We start from the raw sequence: 17,859 nt of genomic DNA, 5'->3' as shown, positions 1-17,859 counted from the left end.
GTTCTTTCAAGACCCTCTCTACGCAGCATACGGGGCTGTGGACTGGCGAAGACGGGATGAGAGCTATGGAGGGAGCATCTGCTCAATCGACGTATGCTTCTTGGTTGCAGTTTGTTCGTTTGTTTGTTTTGATATATATATATATATATATATATATACAATGTAATGAGGGAAAAAAGCCATTAAAGAAACAAGTAAATGGTACTAGACGTGTTTGAAATTCAAAATTACAGATTAAGATGGCTTCTATGGCTGCACGCAGAGAAACAGACACTCATGGAACGATACGACAGCACCAGAGGACACGTGTTTCGCCCTGTTTGCGGCTCGTCAGCTCTGGGTAGCTGCGCATCGTTCGGAATTGGCAAATCAGGGGTCGCACTCGCTGAGCGGCTCCTAGTTTGCCAATTCCGAACGATGCGCAGCTACTCAGAGCTGACGAGCCGCAAACACGGCGAAACACGTGTCCTCTGGTGCTGTCGCATCGTTCCATGAGTATCTATATATATATAATATATACTCATGGAACTATGGGACAGCACCAGAGGACACGTGTTTCGCCGTGTTTGCGGCTCGTCAGCAATGGGTAGTGCGCATCGTTCGGGATTGCCAAACCAGGGGTCACTAAGCGAGCGATATACACCTGGGAGGGTGACTGAGCACTCCTCAATGCCACAGTGCAAGCCAGTGAATTATAAAGAGGGGGAAAAAGCCATTAAAGAAATAAGTAAATGACGCTAGACGTGTTTGAAACTCAAACTTACAGATTAAAATGGCTTCTATGGCTGCACGTAGAGAAACAGATACTCATTGAACGATGCGACAGCACCAGAGGACACGTGTTTCGCCGTGTTTGCGGCTCATCGGCCCTGGGTAGCTGCGCATCGTTCGGGATTGGTAAACCAGGGGTCACTCAGCGAGCGATATACACCTGGGAGGGTGACCGAGCACTCCTCAATGCCACAGTGCAAGCCAGTCAAATATAAAGAGGGGGAAAAGCCATTAAAAAGAATAAGTAAATGATGCTAGACGTGTTTGAAACTCAAACTTACGATTAAAATGGCTTCTATGGCTGCACGTAAAGAAACAGATACTCATTATATTTCACTGGCTTGCACTGTGGCATTGAGGAGTGCTCAGTCACCCTCCCAGGTGTATATCGCTCGCTGAGTGACCCCTGGTTTGCCAATCCCGAACGATGCGCAGATACCCAGGGCCGATGAGCCGCAAACACGGCGAAACACGTGTCCTCTGGTGCTGTCGCATCGTTCAATGAGTATCTGTTTCTCTACGTGCAGCCATAGAAGCCATTTTAATCTGTAAGTTTGAGTTTCAAACACGTCTAGCATCATTTACTTATTCTTTTTAATGGCTTTTCCCCCCTCTTTATATTTCACTGGCTTGCACTGTGGCATTGAGGAGTGCTCAGTCACCCTCCCAGGTGTATATCGCTCGCTGAGTGACCCTTGGTTTGCCAATCCCAAACGATGCGCAGATACCCAGGGCCGATGAGCCGCAAACACGGCGAAACACGTGTCCTCTGGTGCTGTCGCATCGTTCAATGAGTATCTGTTTCTCTACGTGCAGCCATAGAAGCCATTTTAATCCGTAAGTTTGAGTTTCAAACACGTCTAGCATCATTTACTTATTCTTTTTAATGGCTTTTCCCCCTCTTTATATTTCACTGGCTTGCACTGTGGCATTGAGGAGTGCTCAATCACCCTCCCAGGTGTATATCGCTCGCTGAGTGACCCCTGGTTTGCCAATCCCGAACGATGCGCAGCTACCCAGGGCCGATGAGCCGCAAACACGGCGAAACACGTGTCCTCTGGTGCTGTCGCATCGTTCAATGAGTATCTGTTTCTCTACGTGCAGCCATAGAAGCCATTTTAATCTGTAAGTTTGAGTTTCAAACACGTCTAGCATCATTTACTTATTCCTTTTAATGGCTTTTCCCCCTCTTTATATTTCACTGGCTTGCACTGTGGCATTGAGGAGTGCTCAGTCACCCTCCCAGGTGTATATCGCTCGCTGAGTGACCCCTGGTTTGCCAATTCGGAACGATGCGCAGCTACCCAGGGCCGACGAGCCGCAAACACGGCGAAACACGTGTCCTCTGGTGCTGCCGCATCGTTCCATTAGTATCTGTTTCTCTGCGTGCAGCCATAGAAGCCATATTAATCTGTAAGTTTGAATTTCAAACACGTCTAGTATCATTTATTTGTTTCTTTAATGGCTTTTTTTCCTGCATTATATATATATATATATATATATATATAGTTGAAATAAATGGGAGACAGAAGACGAAAGTAGGGGAAGTAACAAAAAAAGGGGTTTATTAAAACTTACGTTACGGCGGAAGCTCCGCCTTCTTCGGGACAAAAGAGATAAATGTGGTCACGAGGCTGATAAGGGGCTTGAGAATGACGTGGTCGGTTGGGGGAAATTACCGCCACCTGGCGATTGTCAATTGGGGAAATTCCAGAGCGTTTTTGTGTCAGGTCCAGGAGTGGGGTCATCGTCCTTGTGGGTCAGTGGGGATTTTGATCTGGCTGAAACGAGAAAAGGCAACAGGGTCTTATCTAGGTTGTTAATTCTTCTTCTTATTGTTGACAGCATGCCAGGGTCCTCGTTAATTGCCGATCGGAATTTGTAAATTAGGTAAGATTCCCGTTGTTCCCGGGAGCGGTCGGAGGTAAAGTTCGACTGGAGAATAAAAACTGAGGCTTCATTGATTGAATGTTCTGGTTGTTTGAAATGGCGTGAGACTGGAAGATTAGGTTTCTTGGTAACATCCGATCGGTGATTGTTGAATCTAATTCGGAAAGTAGTTTTTGTCTGACCCACGTATTGGGCCCGACATGTGTTGCATTGGATTACATAGATAACGTTGCATGAGTTACAGTCTACGTCTGCGTTGATCTTGACGGTAAAGTTGGAATTCGTACTTCTGACCGTTTGTGCGGTCTGCATTAACTTGCAAATCTGGCATCTCCTGCCATTACATGGATGACAGCCCGCCGGAGGGCTAGTGGGTTCGCCTACTTTAGAGCGGACCAAGCTATCTTGTAAGTTACGTGTACGTCTGTAAGCGACACGTGGTGGATTAGGAAATATGTTTTTCGTGCGTTCTGACTGGAGAAGGATACTGTGGTGGCGGCTAAGTATGTTGTTAATGTTTGGGATATTCCCGGCGAATGTTACAGTTAAGTTCACAGCATTACTTTCTGATTTGTTTTGTCTTTTCACCAGTAAGCTTAGACGGTTTGCCTTGCGAGCTCTGTTGAGAGCATCTTGAACTAGATCGGGTGGATACTGACGACCGACAAAGGTTTGTTGCAGCTGTTCTAAATTTCTGTCCAGATCGTCGTCATTCGAGCAGATTCTCCTATACCTAAGGGCTTGACTATAGGGAATGGCCAGTTTCGTGTGGCGAGGATGACAGCTATGGAATGAAGATTTGCAAGTTAATGCAGACCGCACAAACGGTCAGAAGTACGAATTCCAACTTTACCGTCAAGATCAACGCAGACGTAGACTGTAACTCATGCAACGTTATCTATGTAATCCAATGCAACACATGCCGGGCCCAATACGTGGGTCAGACAAAAACTTCTTTCCGAATTAGATTCAACAATCACCGATCGGATGTTACCAAGAAACCTAATCTTCCAGTCTCACGCCATTTCAAACAACCAGAACATTCAACCAACGAAGCCTCAGTTTTTATTCTCCAGTCGAACTTTACCTCCGACCGCTCCTGGGAACAACGGGAATCTTACCTAATTTACAAATTCCGATCGGCCATTAACGAGGACCCTGGCATGCTGTCAACAATAAGAAGTTTAACAACCTAGATAAGACCCTGTTGCCTTTTCTTGTTTCAGCCAGATCAAAATCCCCACTGACCCACAAGGACGATGACCCCACTCCTGGACCTGACACAAAAACGCTCTGGAATTTCCCCAATTGACAATCGCCAGGTGGCGGGAATTTCCCCCAAGCGACCACGTCATTCTCAAGCCCCTTATCAGCCTCGTGGCCACATTTAGCTCTTTTGTCCCGAAGAAGGCGGAGCTTCCGCCGTAACGTAGACATTCTCCCTAACTTTTATGATTTTTAAGTTTTAATAAACCCCTTTTTTTGTTACTTCCCCTACTTTCGTCTTCTGTCTCCCATTTATTTCAACTATAATTACGTAGCCGTTCGATCCAACTCCAACTTTCAAGATATATATATATATATATATCAAACCTGCTCCTGCAGCTTCATTCCCAGCTTTCGGAAATGATGCCATGGCATCATGGCATATGGCATCACGAGGTCGCTCAGTGTACCGTCGGCTACCTGTGCCGGAGCAGCCGACGTTGGGATTAAGGTGAAAGAAGCAAATGCAGTCAAAACAACGCAACAAGACACTAGTATGATGTACAAAAATACATTTGCTATTCCATTCCATACCTTGCTACCAAAAGATGAAATTGAACAACAACAAGGTATGCCTGCGAATCTGCCTACAGGGTTACGTGTCTGTCCAAAGCTGTCGACATGTGTCTGTCGACATATTCCCCTCTGATTCTGTGGAATTGTCTTGCGTCACCATAATATCCCATTCGGATATTATCGTTACGCCATAGAATATCGAGCGACTCGAACTGCATTTACAGAGTGTTCAGAGGTGGCTTTGTTCTGGGACTACACGGAAGAGCTTGACGTTGTACAATAGGTTGCATGAGGTCGTTTGCGTTGTCGTGGTTGTGGTGCGGCGGTGTGATTAGCTCTGGCCGACACTTGGAACCCCGATTTTCACCTTCGTTAAGTGCTATATAAGCTGGCAAAGGTTATTTAAGGGCAGTCTATAGAGATAGATTTGCCGGATACGTACGTGGAAAGGTGAAAAGATGGACACATGTGAAAGGCTTTCCCTATCATCGTATCCCCAGGAAATCATTGCCCTCCGGCCAAGAACATGACTGCCTGTGATTCTTTCTACCCTTTTACCTTTGTTTGACAAAGCACGTGTGCTGTCTCCACTTCTGATCCTTATTGAATATATATATAATAATGAATAAGTGAGCCGGAGACGGAAGTTACATGAAGGGAAGTAAAACAGTTAGTAGTTTAATGGATTAGTTTACAGAAATAATTAGCTCTTAGATTTAAAAAGTTCGGCATTCCTTCTTCCAGTACCCCGCAGGTGAACGGTAAAAAGAAAGACCCCCACCCCCTCCCAAAGGAAAAAAAGAAAAGTACAAACTCGCCGCTTTCGCTATAAATAGTGACCAAACGTCCAATAATCGTACGTACGGTAACGGTTAACGTACCATACACGGTCCTAATAGACTGACTCCAACGCACTACACAGAATGAATGTCACAAGCGCTGACAAGGCAGCATCCCTCTTGTCAGGTGGCCAAGCGCCCAACACTTTTACGAGATCAAAGTAGCGGTTGTCCAGTCGGTCGCGAGCTGATTTCATTGTAGCCCTCTGAGGTGTGTATCTAGAACAGTGCACCAGAACGTGCTCAGTGTCCTCCACGGTTGCACAAAGTGTACAGTTCGCTGAATCTACCTTCCCAATTTTATGGAGAAATTGGTGCCCGTGCGGGACATTCAGACGAAACCTGTGCGAGAGCATCTGGATAGACGGAGGTAACGTGGACCGAACTCTAAATTTCGGTTCTGGGTCTACTAGATGGTCTACTCTACTCTGGGTCTGGGTCTACTCCTGCCGCCTTATAGCCATTGGTGTCGAGTCATACTATGCGAATAATCCTCAATATGTCTTGCACATCTGCTTTGGCGTACGGCACTAGATGTGTTGATGAGGACACATGTGAAAGGTCCGCTACTTTATCAGCCGCTACATGCCGCTTTCCCTGTATGCCTGCGTGAATCTGCCTGCGAATATGCCTGCGTGTCTGAATCAACTGAAGTATGATGTCATGGCCACCATCCCTGAACTGCATATACATAGTCAGAATGTCGTGGACTGCAGGTACCATACACGCATTACGTAGGAAGTTTTTCTTTATTTATTTATTTACTTATTTCAGAAAGCACATTTACAGAAGGGACACAGATCTACGAACAGGACTGTGAGGGCAAAGCCCTGTGGTACAGTCCAAAACGAACAATCAGTTAAGTAGAGCAGTTGCAATAGCAGTAAATAGAGTGGAACCAGAACACTGAAACCCCCCCCCTAAAAAAAAGAAAAGAAAGGTAACAACGACGTTGGCATTAAGGTGAAAGAAGCAAATGCAGTCAAAACATCTCAGCAGGACACTAGTATGACGTACAAAAATACATTTTAACATTCGAGCTATAGCTCGAATGGTAGTCCATTCCATACCAGTTCGTACGTGCAGTGGAATAATAAAATGTGTACGGGTCGTACCTGAGATAGTAATGAGTGACAACATTTTGCAACGAGAGGTCAAGTCTAGTGGATGGTGTGTAATAGAAGGAATGCATAACAAGAGCAACTTTATACTTCAAAAGGTCGTAGACGCTGTGTACGGACGAGAGAGGGAATGCATATGATATGGCATCACGAGGACCGTTATGGCTTATTACATTACATTATGGCTTGTAGTCTAGCCTTTGAATCACTGTACAGTATATGACCCCTTGCGTTGCAGACGGTTATGCAACTATATATTGATGGAGCGAGTAGTATGGCGACTAGTTCTGCCGTTGTTCAGGATGCTCTGTGGGATAGCCGTGTCATTCCTTCTCTGTTGTGTTCGGGGACAACAAAGCCAGACGCAGACCAAACTGCTGTCGTCGATCAATCGGTGGAAATGGCTTATTTACACATATTTTAGGTACCATAAACGAAGTGATGTTATGTGATTTGATAGAAAAAGAAAAAAAACGATGGGAAAAGTCAAGAAGTAATGCAGGTTTATCGTATGAAGTGTATTATAAGTCACTTTCTAATGTTAGACGCGTTTCATAGTGGGGCATACTGCCGTAACTTGCACGTTTCGGGTATGCCGCTAATCAAATTATATGTGCTGATTGTACTATACATGTCCCTCACTTTCCAGCTGTTCATTCACTGTGTTTTACGAACGGTTGTGACACGTGTGCTTTAGTATGCAATTAAGAAATCAGCTCGGATTACCTATACATACACAGTACACTAATTTTCATCCAGTTAAGCATGATCAATAACCTATTTAGTTTTACTTTTTAGTGCTCCTGCAGCCGTCGGCCACAACGACACACCTGGATCAGCTGCTTTGCAAAACTTCCCCTGTACATATTTGATGTGCGAACTGGGATAGTTTGCACACTTAAAGCTCCAGTGAACAACAATAAAATAATGGTGCCGTGATGTTACACGTAGTGTTTGTCTGCCTATAGTATGGCGACACGTTGCATGCGCTGCAGCGTTGGACTGGTTATGGTAGGTAGGATGTGTATACATGTATACTGTGGCTTTTTCTAAACAATTCATGAAGACAACACATTTTCTGTGTAAACTGCCATCGCTTTTCGTTCCTCTGCTTTTGGGCAACGCATTACTGACGTTACCATAGCAATCGTTGAAAGAAAACAGGCGAAGCTGGCGGACGGAGAGCAGACGACAAACCCGAGAAGAGCAGGGGCGAAGGTTAGGAAAGGATGTTTCTCTGTGCATGTGCACTCCATCCATGCTTTTTGTTGCCTTTTGTAATGGGAAGTGCTCTGAGTGACTCCTGGATATCACATGCTTTGGGAACCCGCTTTCTTCCCTGGACCATTGCGGAAATGGGAGCTTCCGGCGGCCGGCAAAAAGAGATGCCGCGCTGAAGTACGAAGGGAGTTGCCTCAGGGCGAGAGCCGCCGGTATTTCGAACAGAGACTGTTCTTCTTCTGGGCCCAGAATAAGAACAGTCTCTGTTCGAAATATCGGCGGCTCTCGTTCTGAGGCAACTCCCTTCGTTAGTAAAAAGAAGCGCGCTCCATGTGCTCCGGAGTCGCTACTTAATGCGCCCAATCTGTTCGAGTAGGCATGACACTTCCATCATTGGCTCAGTCAGTCAGTAACGGAATTACAATTTGCGGCTTCACCTCGCGGAACTAATATGTTCATGAGGGACACCGCCGTTGTCGGTTGGTGGTGTAATTGTGCGCACCTCCAAAAAGGAAATTTGGCTCCCTACCGTAAGTAAAACAAGTACGTCTGGCTGAGTTACTTGACTCCAAACAACGCTTTTGCGAGCCCTTTCGCTTGAAATTGTTCACTTCGCGAGCTTCGCTTGGCATCTTTCGCGAGAAAAATTCGCTTGCCGTGTTTCCAAAGTTATTCCTATTTTGCAGTTGCAGCTGCCAGCGAACCGGGACAGACGGCTATAAGTAGGCAGGAGGGGAAACCGACAAAAAATGTTCTCGGATCAAATGTCCCCGGAAGAAGTACACCCGAAAAAACATTTTCCCGACAGTAATGTCCCTTCGGGAACATCTTTTTGGTTCGCGTCGACTTGTTGTGTATCAAGCCGACCACAGTAGCTAAGTCGGCAGCATTGTGACGGTCCATTGATTGGCATCATCAAAACCAAACTGTCACATAACTTTTCCCGGCGGCACGCGCTCCATTTCCGCATCTCTATCCTTTTGCTTAGACAACGAGGCACTCTTTGATAATCTTCTGTGCTGGCCTTGTTTGTTCGCGTTCGGCCTTGCGTTCCGTATTAATGTTAGTAGTAATCATTCAACCCAAGTTTTACACAGAAAATCCACGGCAAGTATTGCACTTTTGACTTTAAATTATTTTAAAATTACTTTTAAATATTTTAAAATTACTTTTAAATATTTTTAAATTCTTAAAATTTTTAAATTGGGCAAAATCTAACTCAGTGCAATACTTGTCCTGGATTTTCTATGTAAAACTCGGGTTGTAGAAAAAAAAACTAGATAGAGAGGAAGCAGAGAGTGGGAAACGATTTATATGAAAATGAACGACGCCATCTTGAAGAAATCACGCCGGTGCAGGCGGCTGGGGGCACGACGGTTGCAGAGGTAGGTGGCAACCTAGTTCGAAGGCATCACACCAGATGGCGCCAGCATCGTAGCTCTATGCGAGAAAGACAGAGAACAAAGTACTAGCGGCACGTAAAAATGGCAGCACTGCTCAACAAGTCTAGGCATGCGAGAGAAAAGGCCTAACCACAGCGTCAGAACACTACGCGGCTAACACAATGCGGGAACCACTAACCACACGACGGTAAACGTGCGTCAACAGGCTCGGAACAGGACACAGCTAAACAAGTCTAAACATGCGCGTACGGCGAGAAAAGGCTTACCTTTTTCCCCTGCGACTGCTCCATCCGAGAGCCAGGCAGAAACTGAGTCGGCGCGGGGACCGCGGAGCAACCGAGCGCACATCTGCTCTCCGCGACAGCCAGCGAGCAACTGACTGGGATGCCTCGCCGCGGCAGCTACGCATACGCGCGCGCGCGCTCCTAGCGCCCTCTGTGCCGCCCGTCCGACCGCGGGTGGGTGACGTCAGCATGACATGTCTGGGCAGGTTAGGACAGCTCTGGACATCCCAGGAGAGAAACACTCGTAATACAGAGGCTGGGAAAGTAAGAGTAAATATGCTAACCATCAATAGCTAACAACAAAAAGAATTAGTTACACAACAAATGAGCTCACCACAACGGGAGCACAGACCGATGCGACTGCTCCATCCGACAGCCAGCCAGAAACTGAGCGAGCGCGGGAACTGCGGAGCAACTGAGCGCATGTCTGCTCTCCGCGACAGCCAGCGAGCAACTGGCTGGGGCGCCGCTCCGCGGCTGCTACGCATGCGCGCGCCCTCTGCGGCCACCTGCGAGAGACTAAGAGAGAAGAGCATTCCTTCGCCCCCTGCAGGCCGTTCTCATTGGTCGTAACGTCATCGTATTGTCTCAGTGCTACACTGTTTTTTTCCACTAATGCTCCTTTGGACAAGGTCCACCTGAAACAATAGTCTCGCGGTATGACGTCATCACGCACTTGCGTGGCTCAAGGACGTGTATGCTCTAGACAGGGGACCTATTATTTATTGAATCACTATCCCAAGATAATTTCCTTTATTCTTTTATAACGATTGCATAGGAAACTATTGCAGAAAAGCACCATGTATGAAAGCTGATCGTAGGAATTCCAAAGTCTTACTAAAGGAGACTTGCAAAAGAACAAAATATCCTAACACGTAACTCCATCAATGGCTAATAAGAGGACTAGGCACTCAACAAATCAAGGCCGAGTACGAGTAACAAGGAGCGCAGAACGATGCGTCTACTCCATCCGACAGCCAGGCACGGAGTGAATCGTAATGCTTTTTCTCCTCTATAAAGTCATGCATCTGTCCCTCTTGCGGTTGATTTCTGAACTAATTTAATCGGAAAATTATTAAGAATAGCACTATTCCCATTCAGGGCAGCACTATCGACATTGTCAAGAAAAGTATGTTCCTTGTCAAAAAAGAAAAAAATACAAAGCGTCAACAAAGGAAAGCATGCATGTCGGGGCATGTCAGGACACGTCAGGACAAATCGCACGACTGCTGGGCAACAGAGGAAAACAAACACTTGAACAGAGTGAAAAGACACTCACTATCATCGGACACGTACACTACATTCCCTCATTGTAAATCCACTCATCACAAAATCCACCTGCATCGTCGAACACCATTCACCAGTGACGAACCGCACATCCGCACCCCATCAGAGGCAGACAGAACCCCACCTAAGCTACGCTCTTCCACTGACGACCAATGCAATTGCTAGGAGCAGAATTAACGTGCCCGCCAGTGTCCAAGGGAGAAGTAAATCCTTGCACCCCCTGCAGGCCGCTCTCATTGGTCGTGACGTCATCCTATTGACTCAGGGCTACACTGTTTTTTTTTCACTAATGCTCCTCTAGACAAGGTCAACCTGAAACAATAGCGTCGCGGGATGACGTCATCATGCAGGTGCGTGGCTCAAGGACGCGTACGCTCTAGACAGGGGACCTGTTATTTATTGAATCACTATCCCAAGATTATTTCCTTTATTCTACTATAATGATTGCATAGGGAACTATTGCAGAAGAGCACCACACATGAGAGGAGATTGTAGGAATTAAGCATTTAATTCCCAAAGCCTTACTGTACAGGGGAAAAAAAAAGGTTCAGAAGACATGTCCATCCCATCCGAGAGCCAGGCAGATAACTGAATAATGACGCTTTGTTCCTCCTGAATAAAGTCGCACACCTGTCCCCCTTGCGGTTACTCTTGAATCGCAAAACTATTAAGAATAGCACTACTCCCATTCAAGGCAGCACTATCGACATCGTCAAGAATGTTCCTTGTCAAAAAGAAAAAAACTACATGTAGAAGGAAAACATGACAGAACAGGTTAGGGCATGTCATCACATGTTTGTCAGACAACAAGGGGGAAAAAAGCAAAGAGAAACACTTGAACAAAGCAGAAAACCAACACTAAACTATTTCTAAGCACACGCACTTCTCTTACTCAAAAACAGTGCTCATCATAAATCCGTCCGTGACAATACACACCATTTTTCTATTGCTACACTTTTTCCAGTAACAGTCAATGCATTGCTACAGACTCCGTGACGTCATCACATTCTGCCTCGAGAAGACAGCGGCAAAGACAAAGACTCCTATTATTTATTGAATCGCAAGATTATTTCCTTTGTCCGATTCTTAATGACGTTCACTTTTACAATAAAATTCAACAAAAAAAGCACCGTGCATATTAGCGATTTTCACCCCAAAGTCTCATCATGGTCATTAGAATCATAACCCCAGTAAACTACCACTGCCCTTTTAAAATAATAAGTGAGACCACCCAACATCATCACCAGGCTTATGTAATACATGACCCTTTCAATGCTCGTATACTCATTGTCTCAGGCTACACCTGCCAGCAAATAGGTGCAAAAGCCGGGGGGTAAAGTTCCATTCGCGCATGACAAAGCACAAGACAGAACGCCTTTACGGGAACATGATGGCATTCCCACCATATTAATGATTTTCTATCTTGCATTGCAGTTTAGAAAAACTACTACTACAAAACTATAATTTTAGGAGCCTATTAAAATTCTACTTTCTATGGAAACTATAATTGCCCTATTACTTGGATCACTATTAATGAAGCGCTCCAATTTTTTTCTCTCTACCCATTTCAGCCTTGTCATGCAGTGAAGCAGACTCACATCCAAAATAATTAATTTACACTGAGGGTGCCGTGCTTCAGGAATTCCTATCCTGCGCTCACATACCAGCATTTCTGCACGGATACCTATAACAGCTTACTTCAACATACCGAGCTCCTAACAACATCTAACAAACAAGCAGAGAAACCCACTTCTCAACTGTACCATGCGACTTTCTTCTGCGCAAAAGCAGTGATTTGAGGAAAGAGCAGCAAAATTGTGCGCACTTGTGCTTGACTTCAAAAACTGAAGCATATGCTGATAAACTAAGAAAAAGACACTCATGTCTGGTATCAGATAATGCTACATACACAGCCGCATTGTCCCTGCGTAAATAAAGCACAGGACAAGGGCACACAAATTCCTTTAAGCGAGAAGGGAAAAGGCTTAAGACGGAGCGCTCAGGAATAATAGCAGAGTCACCGGACATCGCTACGGGGCTAACACAAGATCACAACAACAAGATATTAGCGGCGGGTAAAATTGCAACACTGCTAAACAACCCCCAACATGCCATGATGACGTCGCAAACCAGGAAAAAAAGCACGCGCGCACACACAGCAGCTCAGGAATGCACAAGGAGAGGTGCTTTATTGGAATTTCTCCTCCACGCTCACATACCAACATTTCTGCACAAATACTCATAACTGCATACAGCTTACTCCATCAACATATCGAGCAAAGTGAATACTGACACTCAACAACATATAACAAAAAACAAACAAATTCCATTCTCATGAACTCTCCTCTGCCGAGCGGCTTTCTCCTGCTCTACCTGGATGCTGACTTTTTCCCCTCACCTACATTCTGAGTAAAAGCAGTGAAAGAAGAAAAGAACCGCGAAAAATTACACGCATTTGTGTCACAGGACAGGGGTACACAAATTTCCTTAAGTGAGCAGGGAAAAGGCTTAAGTCGTACTGCTCAGGAATAATCGGAGAATCACCGCTTATCGCTACGCGGCTAGCACAACATGACAGCAACAAGATATTAGCGAAGGGTAAAAATTGCAGCAAGAAAGACACTACTGAACAAGTCTAGACAAGCGACATCGAATGCGAAAACACCGGTGATCGGGGAAAAGGGCTAAGCCTGCGGCGGATCATCATAGAGCATATACAAGTTCATTTTTCTATTTCGCGTAAACTAAACGCGGTCTGCTTGGAAAACGACGCACAAATTTTCTTAGGGAGCAGAAAAATATAGGAATTTCTACTCCGTGCTCAGATGCCAGCATTTCTGCTCAAAAACCTGCGAGATTAAGCACTGCTTACTTCGTCAACATGTCGAACACCTAACAAAATCAATCAAACAAACAGACAACACCGCTTCCACTGATAGAACACTCTTCAGCTTTTACCAGGAGGCTTTTTTCTGGGTAAAAGTAGAGAAAATAAAAAGAGCAGCGAAAAATTACACGCACTTTTGCTCGCATAGCGTTAAGAGACAAAAAATAAAAATAAAATAACGAGGCACACGCTAATAAACTGTGACAAATCTCCCATTTCTGCTATCAGATAATTATTGCATAATGCTAAATACCCAATTGCATTGTCCCTGCGTGAAGAAAGCACAGAAAAAGGACGTTCAATTTATCTTAAGCGACCAGGAGAAGTCAATTCTACTCGGACAGCTTAATACCATAAAGTCTGAATTTTTGTAAAGAAAACAAAGCTTGAACAGCGCTACAAACGTGACAGATACATACTAACAAACAAACAACAGCAGGACCGGCGTCTGGCACTCATAAAATAGCCTGCCCAAAACAAAGACTTCACCAGGTCCACGAGGCAATTGGATTTGAGTCTGCTTCACTACATGACAAGGCTGAAATGGGTAGAGTGAGAAAAATTGGAGCGCTTCATTAATAGCGATCCAAGTAATAGGGCAATTATAGTTTCCATAGAAAGTAGAATTTTAATAGGCTCCTAAAATTATAGTTTTGTAGTAGTAGTTTTTCTAAACTGCAATGCAAGATAGAAAATCATTAATATGGTGGGAATGCCATCATGTTCCCGTAAAGGCGTTCTGTCTTGTGCTTTGTCATGCGCGAATGGAACTTTACCCCCGGCTTTCACGCCTTTTTGCTCGCAGGTGTAGCCTCAGGCAGTGAGTATACGAGCATAGAAAGGGTCATGTATTACATAAGCCTGGTGATGATGTTGGGTTGTCTCACTTATTATTTTAAAGGAGTAGTGGTAGTTTACTGGTATTGTGATTCTAATGACCATGATGAGCCTTTGGGGTGAAAATCGCTAATATGCACGGTGCTTTTTTTGTTGAATTTTATTGTAAAAGTGAACGTCATTAAGAATCGGACAAAGGAAATAATCTTGCGATTCGATAAATAATAGGAGTCTTTGTCTTTGCCGCTGTCTTCTTCATGCAGGATGTGATGACGTCACGCAGTCTGTAGCAATGCATTGACCGTTACTGGAAAAAAGTGTAGCAATAGAAAAATGGTGTGTATTGTCCTGGACGGATTTATGATGACCACTGTTTTTGAATAAGAGAAGTGTGTGTGCTTAGAAATAGTTTGATGTTGGTTTTCTGCTTTGTTCAAGTGTTTCTCTTTGCTTTTTCCCCCTTGTTGTCTGACAAACATGCGCTGACATGCCCTGACCCCCCTCCCCCCTGTTCTGTCATGCTTTCCTTCTACATGTAGTTTTTTTCTTTTTGACAAGGAACATTCTTGACGATGTCGATAGTGCTGCTTGAATGGGAGTAGTGCTATTCTTAATAGTTTTGCGATTCATTTAGTTCAGAGAGTAACCGCAAGGGGGACAGGTGTGTGACTTTATTCAGGAGGAACAAAGCAACGTAAGTGTAGATGGTAGCGAAGCTGGCATTGGCCACCACGTCTTCAAGGGCGGCCATGATAAAGACCGTCAGCGCCATCCATCCGTTGTGGGGCAAACTACAAATTCCGTCATAATGATGTCACCTGGTACGTCACTATTACGTATAGCGCGGGGCGGGCGCTCACGCTGCGCGTGCGTTCCATCGCGTTGTGGAGCCGCGGAATGTCAGAACCGCTGTTGAAAGCAAATCCAAGAGCAAAAACTCAAACAATTTGTAAACAGAGAATAATCAACACTAGCGACATGCGTGCAACAAAGGACACAGGAGACCAGATGGGGGTGTGCTTTCTTTTATCACAGGTAAATTCGCCATGAAGTTGTAAACAGTATAAATACCCACATGAGACAATTGATGTTCTGAGGCTGGAACACAGTGACTTTTCAGTGACTTCCATCTTTCATCATAAATACCCACGACAGAATAATGTGCAAAATAACCAGTATGACACACGCAGGTGCACGATGACGTCATACAGCAACACTATTATTTCAGGTGGACCTTGTCCAAAGGAGCACTAGTGGAAAAAAACAGTATAGCCCTGAGACAATAGGATGACGTCACGACCAATGAGAACGGCCTGCAGGGGGCGAAGGAATGCTCTGCTCTCTTAGCTTCTCGCAGGTGGCCGCAGAGGGCGCTAAGAGCGCGCGCGTATGCGTAGCAGTCGCGGAGCGGCGCCCCAGTCAGTTGCTCGCTGGCTGTCGCGGTGAGCAGACGTGCGCTCGGTTGCTCCGCAGTCCCCGCGCTCGCTCAGTTTCTGGCTGGCTGTCGGATGGAGCAGTCGCATCCGTCTGCGCTCCTGTTGCGGTGAGCTGATTTATTGTGTAACTAATGCTTTCGCCAACTTTGTTCCCGCTTTGTTTGCGATTTTCATGCCCGTGCGCGTCGGGCGCTGATTGCTGTTGTCCGGGCATCTCCGCCATTTTCTATGTTCTTCTGCCTTGGGAATGACAGTAGCGCAGGCGTGATTCTTAATAATTTTGTCGTGAGATTAGTTGAGAAAGTAACCGCTAGGGCGTGCAGTTGCGGGACTTTATACAGGAGAAAAAACCATTACGAGTCAGTTCTCTGCCTGGCTGTCGGATGGAGCAGTTGCATCGTGCTGCGCTCCTGTCGTGGTGGGCTTATTTGTTGTGTAACTAATTCTTTTTGTTGTTAGCTATTGATGGTTAGCATATTTACTCTTGCTTTCCCAGCCTCTGTATTACGAGTGTTTTTCTCCTCGCACGTCCAGAGCTGTCCTAACCTGCCCAGACGTGTCATGATGACATCACCCACCCGCGGTCGGACGGGCGGCGCAGAGGGCGCTAGGAACGCGCGCGCGCGTATACGTAGCTGCCGAAGCGCAGCGTCCCAGTCAGTTGCTCGCTGGCTGTCGTGGAGAGCAGACGTGCGCTCGGTTGCTCCGCAGTCCCAGCGCCCGTTCAGTTTCTGTCTGGCTCTCGGATGGAGCAGTCGCAGGGGAAACAAGTGAGTGATTTACCGATGTTTGCATGTTGTTTTATCGTGCTCGTGGTAAGACTTTTCTCGCTATACACGCATGTTTAGACTTGTTTAGCGGTGTCCCGTACCAAACCTGTTGACGCACGTTTACCGCCGTGTGGTTAGTGGTTCCCGCCTTGTGTTAGCCGCGTAGTGTTGTGACGCTGTGGTTAGGCCTTTTCTCTTGCATGCCTAGACTGGTTGAGCAGTGCTGCCATTTTTACGTGCCGCTAGTACTTTGTTCTCTGTCTTTCTCGCATAGGGCTACAATGCTGGCACCATCTGCTGTGATGCCTTGGAACTAGGTGGCCACCTGCCTCTGCAACCGTCGTGCCCCCAGCCGCCTGCACCGGCGTGATTTCTTCAAGATGGCGTCGTTGATTTTCAAATAAATTGTTTCCCACTCTCTGCTTCCTTTCTATCTAGTGTTTTTTTCTACAACCCGAGTTTTACATAGAAAATCCAGGACAAGTATTGCACTGAGTTAGATTTTGCCCAATTTAAAAATTTTAAAAATTTAAACATATTAAAAAAATTAAAAGTAACTTTAAAATAATTTAAAGTAAAAAGTGCAATACTTGCCGTGGATTTTCTGTGTAAAACTTGGGTGAATGATTACTACTAATGTTATGCTATGGAGTGCTTACGGCGGTTGGAACTGCTTTTAGAGATAGTTCGAAGGCATAGCTTTGTGCTCGGATATTATCGTTACGCTATAGAATATCAAGCGACTCGAACTACATTTATAGAGGGTTCAGAGGTGGCTTTGTTCTGGGATTGCACGGAAGAGCTTGACGTTGTACAATGGGTTGCATGAGGTTGTTTGCGTTGTCGTGGTTATAGTGCGGCGGGGTGATTAACTCTGGCCGACACTTGGAACCCCGATTTTCACCTTCGTTATGTGCTATATAAGCTGGCAGAGATTATGCAAGGGCAGTCGAGCGGACTCCGGGGAAGATTCGGTTCTGCAACCGATCGCTGTAGCTCACGCCTAGCGGCCAGTAGGTTGCCGTACTTCCTTCCGGGTTCCAGCCGTCTAGCTCGGGTTTCTGCCATCAACTGTGGTCCAACGTCATCGCCCAGTTCCGGACTCTGCGGGGCCTGAGCACCAAACTTGGGTACCATCTCAAGGCGCCAATCTTTGTCCGAGCTGAAGGATCCAAGCCGTTACCTACCCCGGTATCTCTACGTGATCAGCACCCCAGTCTTAAAGGGGCTAGAACTCTACAAAGCTAGCCCGCCGACTGTGTCGCCCAAACGGCGATTTTAACTTGTTGGCTGTGACACCTTTTGTATAGATGAATTTGAGTGAAGTCTTT

At 45.7% G+C, this 17,859-nt stretch overlaps 1 protein-coding gene across 1 annotated transcript in view; it reads right to left on the bottom strand.

Moving 5' to 3' along the window:
* Nucleotides 1-17,859, bottom strand: part of LOC135385292 (uncharacterized) — a 91,408-nt gene that overhangs the window by 24,304 nt on the left and 49,245 nt on the right. The window lies entirely within an intron of this gene.

This window comes from Ornithodoros turicata, chromosome 2 (genome assembly GCF_037126465.1).
Source record: "Ornithodoros turicata isolate Travis chromosome 2, ASM3712646v1, whole genome shotgun sequence".
Taxonomy (NCBI): Eukaryota; Metazoa; Arthropoda; class Arachnida; order Ixodida; family Argasidae; genus Ornithodoros; species Ornithodoros turicata.
The sequence above is the reverse complement of the archived record's forward strand: the minus strand, read 5'-3'. Positions and strand labels throughout refer to the sequence as shown.